Below are 6000 nucleotides of genomic sequence, written 5' to 3' on the forward strand. Positions count from 1 at the left end.
CTCACAGACCGCAAGATTGTGACCTGAGCCGAAGTAGGCCGCTTAACCGACTGAGCCACCCAGCACCCCTATTTTAAACGATTTAAAAGAAAGCATAATTTAAAAATGCTCAGAAGATATAAACTTCATCTGGAAGACGATTAAACAGAAATATCTCCTTATTTCAACTCTTGTTGTTAAAAATCCTCCTAAACTGTTGGTCTATTCCACTTTCTTGCCCAGTGAGGAAAGAACTTTCAGCCTCTCCTAATCTTCCTTTGACAACCGAGGATCCCATCTTATCTCTGGCAGCATAAACACAGCGAATAGCATGGTGACATCACAGAGTTACAGATGATCAGACTGAGAAGGGGCAGGAGTGAATCTCATAATTCCGTTTTAGCCAGAGTGAAAGAGAATTCTAGGGGGGGGCAAAGTGACTTGCATGTGATCTAGCTGGAGCCAGAACCCAAATTTCTCTCTTCTCATCCTGGCTTATGGTGAAAGCCTGTGGGCCGGAGACAGACCTATTTCGGAATTTAACCCTGGAAGGAGAATTTTTATATACATTTTTATCTGTGTGTGTGTGTGTGTGTGTGTGTGTGTGTGTGTGTGAGTTTCATCTTGGGTCCCAGAGTATAGCTTTTCAAGATTCTTGTTGAATCTTGTTCCTGTTGATTAGAGGTTTTTTTTTTAATTCTTAATGTTTATTTATTTTTGAGAGAAAGAGACAGAGTGTGAGGGGCAGAGGGACAGAGAGAGAGGGAGACACAGGATCCGAAGCAGGCTCCAGGCTCCGAGCCGTCGGCACAGAGCCCCACGCGGGGCTCGAACTCACGGACCGCGAGATCGTGACCTGAGCCGAAGTCGGCCGCTCAACCGATTGAGCCACCCGGGCGCCCCCGGAGTTTTATTATAAATGCATTTTAATGTAAGTTGTTAATATGAAATGTGGAGGCAATGCGGCTTCTCAGTTTTAAATGGAAACAAAATAAACAAAACAATGCTCATAGCCCCTAGACATGACAAAGACTTGTGGGGCGAAAGTCTGTGGTTTTTGAAGTCAAGACAACTTAAAAAAAAAAAATCAGGAGGTGAAGCCTATCTGGCTGGGACATCTGTCACACCATTGATTTCCAGGGTTGATTTGGCTGACCTGGCTGGCCAGGTGGGCGTCCCCTTCCTCCCTCACCGTTCCACGTGTGTCCCTCCCTAAGCTGCATGCTAGGTCACAGAGAATGACCTTCCCCAATGGAGAAGGACTGTTGCCGGGTCAACCGTATCTGAGTTCTGCGTTCCCTGCTAGAACGTTCAATCAAGCTCTCAAGACCCATTTGTAGGAGAATGTAGGGCAGTCAAGCTTCCAAGACTCCAGACACATCCAAATGAGGTGCTGCTTGTGACAGTCTGCCTCAAAAAAAAAAAAAGAAAAGAAAAGAAAAATCAATTTTCTTTCAACCGTTAGACTCTATAATATAAAGTTGTCGCTCCTCCCAAGGCAGCCTCTTCTTTCCGTCAATCCTACGTGCCAGGCACTGTTTGAAGAGCTTTGCGTACAGCAAGCCCTTTACTCTAGGCCAGCTCTACAGCTTGTAGTCTGCGCAGCGTGGGGCAGTCGAAGGATCACTGGGAGACTCCCTTAGGCCACTGCACATGAGGTTTCAAGGACATGAGGGTGGCCAAAATGTCCTCGAGCCCCCCCTCCGAGGCAGGGAAGCCCACTGGTCTGTGTGGGCGGGAGCTGGGTTCTTGGTGGTGGGAGAAGGAACATTGTACTGGATCTCACGACAATTTTACTTGAATTTAGGAATTGTTGATGTTAGCTGTGGTAAAACGTACGCAACGTACAACTTGCCGTCTCAACCCTCTGTCAGTATGCAGTTCAGGGTGCTAAGTACAGGCAGGTTGTTATGCCACCAACGTGCGGAACGTTTTTGTCTTCCCAAACTTATTTCACGTAGTAGAATGCCCTCAGGTTTCGTCCATGTTGTCGCACATAGCACATTTTATTTATCCATCATCTGTTGATGGACACTTGGGTGGCCTCCATGGTTTAGTGTTGTGAAGTCAACATTACAGTTTTAATTGCTTTGTGAGGGGACTTTTTTGGGGGGGGAGGATGGCAAATGCCATTTTGGAGCTCGGCTGACTCCGTATATATGGTTGACAAGCGAAAGATCTCGATCTAGCTTCAGAAAACATGACACTTGTTCTACTGTGCCTTTTCAAAGAGCTATGTTGCTCCAGCACGAACACTAGAGTCACAAGCTGGACACTGACCGCTTCTCCAGGACACTAGGTACATCCTCGAGTAAGGGTAAACACAGGAACATCATAAAGACTAACTTTGCGAAGTCTCAGAACCTCACCATCTTTTTTTTTTTTTTTAATTTTTTTTTTTAACGTTTCTTTATTTTTGAGACAGAGAGCGACAGAGCACGAACGGGGGAGGGGCAGAGAGAGGGAGACACAGAATCCGAAACAGGCTCCAGGCTCTGAGCCGTCAGCCCAGAGCCCGCCGCGGGGCTCGAACTCGCGGACCGCGAGATCGTGACCTGAGCCGAAGTCGGCCGCTCAACCGACTGAGCCACCCGGGCGCCCCTCACCATCTTTTTTTTACCACAACATGATCTCAGGGTAGAGTTAGGGCAGGTGTCTGCACATTGCGAGAACCTGGACCGGAACTTGAGGCCTCAATCTTTACTCCAACCCCGGAGCCCAGTGTCCCGGTTACCCCAAGCCACTGCACAGCCGAGAGCATTCATTCCCTAGAAGGCAAGAATTCCTAGCTGCTACCTGTGCCCTCAGTTCGGCGGTGTGCTATTTTCCTCCATGCACCCATTCGTTCGTTTAACAATTACTCACTGACTGCCCTTGATGCTTGAGGTGCCGTACCCAGTGCTCCTGGAGAATTGTCTTTGCCACGGTGCTAATTGTACCAGATATAAGCGTTGACACTTCACCTATAGAACATGCTGGGACTGCGGCCTGATGTGCGTGTTGAGCTCTGAGACAGGGACCGGAAGCAAAGATCCAGTAACTTCTAGTCAAACGTATCCCTGCACGCCTTTCAGGAAATCCCTGGGGCAACTGAATACCCATCCCCCTGACAGACAGCACAGCCTACTTTCCCTCCATTGTTGGAATGGATTACTGTGTCCTTCAACCACTCTTTACACACTTTTTTTTAAGTAAAGATACCGTACTAAACAAAAGTAGTATAGGGATACACTATTCAGTGGATTCTCTGTTTCCAGTAAAATCATACCGAATAAAAGATTTATTTCCCAAAACAGGAGAATACAGCAGATCATTATCTATTGGCTGTGGAGCCGGGATCCCTGAGTATGAACGCCATCTGTGACACTTCCCGGCTGTGCGATTTGGAGCAAGTTACTTAATCTTTCTGAGCCTCAGAGAGTCTTAGTCTGAAAACATAGATGTCAATGGTATACAAATCACGGCTGTTGAGGACGAAATGAGTTAAAACATGCAGAGCATTTAGAATAGTGCCCGGCGAATCGATCAATCGGTTGATAAATGGGTTAAGACACTGTAATAAAGAAGGATCTTTAAGATGATGTGTATTATTTAGGGAGATAATGAAATCATCTTCCTTGAATATATCTGTAATAGGATTGGTTCCCAAATGTCCAGCTCGATATAGATGAGGTTCTTCTTGAGAAGGTAACATAAGATCCACAGAGGCCGCGAGAAGACGGTTCCCTAAAGGGTAAGTGAATGTGCGAAAGAAAGAAAGAAAGAAAGAAAGAAAGAAAGAAAGAAAGAAATGGCTAGACAGTCCCATTGCTGTGAATCCAAACGCTCCAGGACTCTGGTGGAACTGATGGCAGCCTCTGGTCAGGAAAGAGCTTTTAATTTTTTTTTTTTTTTAACGTTTATTTATTTTTGAGACAGAGAGAGACACAGCATGAACGGGGGAGGGGCAGAGAGAGAGGGAGACACAGAATCGGAAGCAGGCTCCAGGCTCTGAGCCGTCAGCCCAGAGCCCGACGCGGGGCTCGAACTCGCGGACCGCGAGATCGTGACCTGAGCTGAAGTCGGACGCTTAACCGACTGAGCCACCCAGGCGCCCCAGAAAAGAGCTTTGAAAGCATCAAGACAAAACAGATCATTTGACAGAGTCTAATACACTGTGACCAACATTGATTAGCTTCTTTACCCATGGGGTTGTTTTCACCCATAACAAACCACTGGTGATGGAAGCCCAGGGGTCTGGTGAAGCGGGCGGGGCAGCGCACCGAGGGCCCACAGCCAAGTGGGCGGGGCCACGGTGACACCACTGCCCTCCAAGGCCCGCGGGGGCTGATGAAACGAGGCTCAGGGAGACCCAACGTATCACAGAGGTTCATTCCCCCTTCCTACAGAGTAGGAGCCTGGTACTCTCTTTCCAGCGTGATGGCCAATAGTGCCCCAACCTCCACCTCCTCTGGAGTCCTCTAAGGACAGGACGTTTTCGAGAATTGCCTTGACACGGGCAGTTCTTCTCCAGGCCGCAACACAAAACTCCTGCTTGAACAATAGCTCTGCTCCTAGACAGGACCCATGGAGGACACACACGAAAAGGTGCGTGTCAGGAACGGGATTCATTCACTCTTCAAATCTGCCCTCTCTTTGAGTAGGCTATGCTCAGCAGCTATCAGAGAGGGAGATGGTACATTCCGGATTACACAGCCATCTTTCTCTTCTCTGACCTCACAGCCGATGGCCTGCTCTCCCTCCTCCTCCTTCTTTCTTGTTTTACCTACACAAGGGGAGCCATGCCTCTCCAGTTGCCTTTCACTTCACACTTGGCATTCCAGAGAAACATGGTGTGACTTCTATCTGCCAGGAAGCTCGAGGATGTTTCCAGCACGGTGCTACTCTTCCTGAGGCTTGAATGAGGAGCTCCAGATGCAAACTGACAGACGCCTTCGCTGCCATGTGGTTGGGCCACGGGACATGCCAGAGCCATCTAAATGAAGCGTTTCACCTGCCTTCCTATTGAAATTCTCATCACCTCCAGGAATGGGGGGGCTGCGTTTCCCTCACTGTGCTGTAAGACATCACTGACTCATTCCCCGTTGCGGTTAGCAGACCATCCACTCATGCGATTTATTTATTCTTCTTTCATTCAGTGTTTGCTTAACAAGCGTCTGTGGCTGATCTGATTATGGGCCATACACCCTGTTAAGTTTTGGGGGTCAAAAATGAATCAAGCAGAGCCTTGCCCTCAAGGTGCTCCCAGTTCATGGCTTTATCATTCAGCTTGGGGGAGGCAGGGGGGCAGAAGAGACGTCCCATTCAAAGGATTCATCCGAGGGAAGTTAATTGGGTTGACTATTTACTGAGGGCGGGCAGGCTTAAGGGAGCCAGCGAAGGATGCTCAGGCCTCCAGGGTAGTAACAGCAGAAGCCATTACCACCCCAGCCAGAAGGGACGAGGGGAGGAAACTGTTCTCACACTGACAGCTGGCTGTTGGGGTCTGGACCCTTCATGACAGTCTGCAGACACGGCCTGGCTTCCTCCAGGAGCCACAAAGAAGCAGCAGTTGTACAGCCACCTGGGAGTCGGGGGTCGTCTGAACAAAGATCAGGAAGAGCTGCCTTGGATCGGTCTCATAATCGCACCCCACATACGACACGATCTTGGTTTCTCAAGTAATTTATTGTCTCACTTGGGAGAGCAGACCTACACAGAAAAATAAGGAACGATTGCCACCGGGGCAGCAGAAATAAAAACGATCAAGGCAAGAGGCCCAGCAGCAAGGAAGTTAATAGTGGCAAACGCAGCCCGTTCCTCTGCCTGGCGGGCAGGTGGGGCGGCCCCCGGCGGTCAGGGACATCACGGCATCCTGCGCTGCCTGCGAGGGACTGTCGTTCTTATTGCACAGGTGTACGCGCATGCACACACACACACACCTGCACGCACAGAAAGGCATGTGCACACGCGGGCGGGCGTGCTTGCAGGCACCCAGGCACACACACGTACACACGCATCAGCTCTATTTCCGCTGCTGTG

This window comes from Neofelis nebulosa, chromosome 1 (assembly GCF_028018385.1).
Source record: "Neofelis nebulosa isolate mNeoNeb1 chromosome 1, mNeoNeb1.pri, whole genome shotgun sequence".
NCBI lineage: Eukaryota > Metazoa > Chordata > Mammalia > Carnivora > Felidae > Neofelis > Neofelis nebulosa.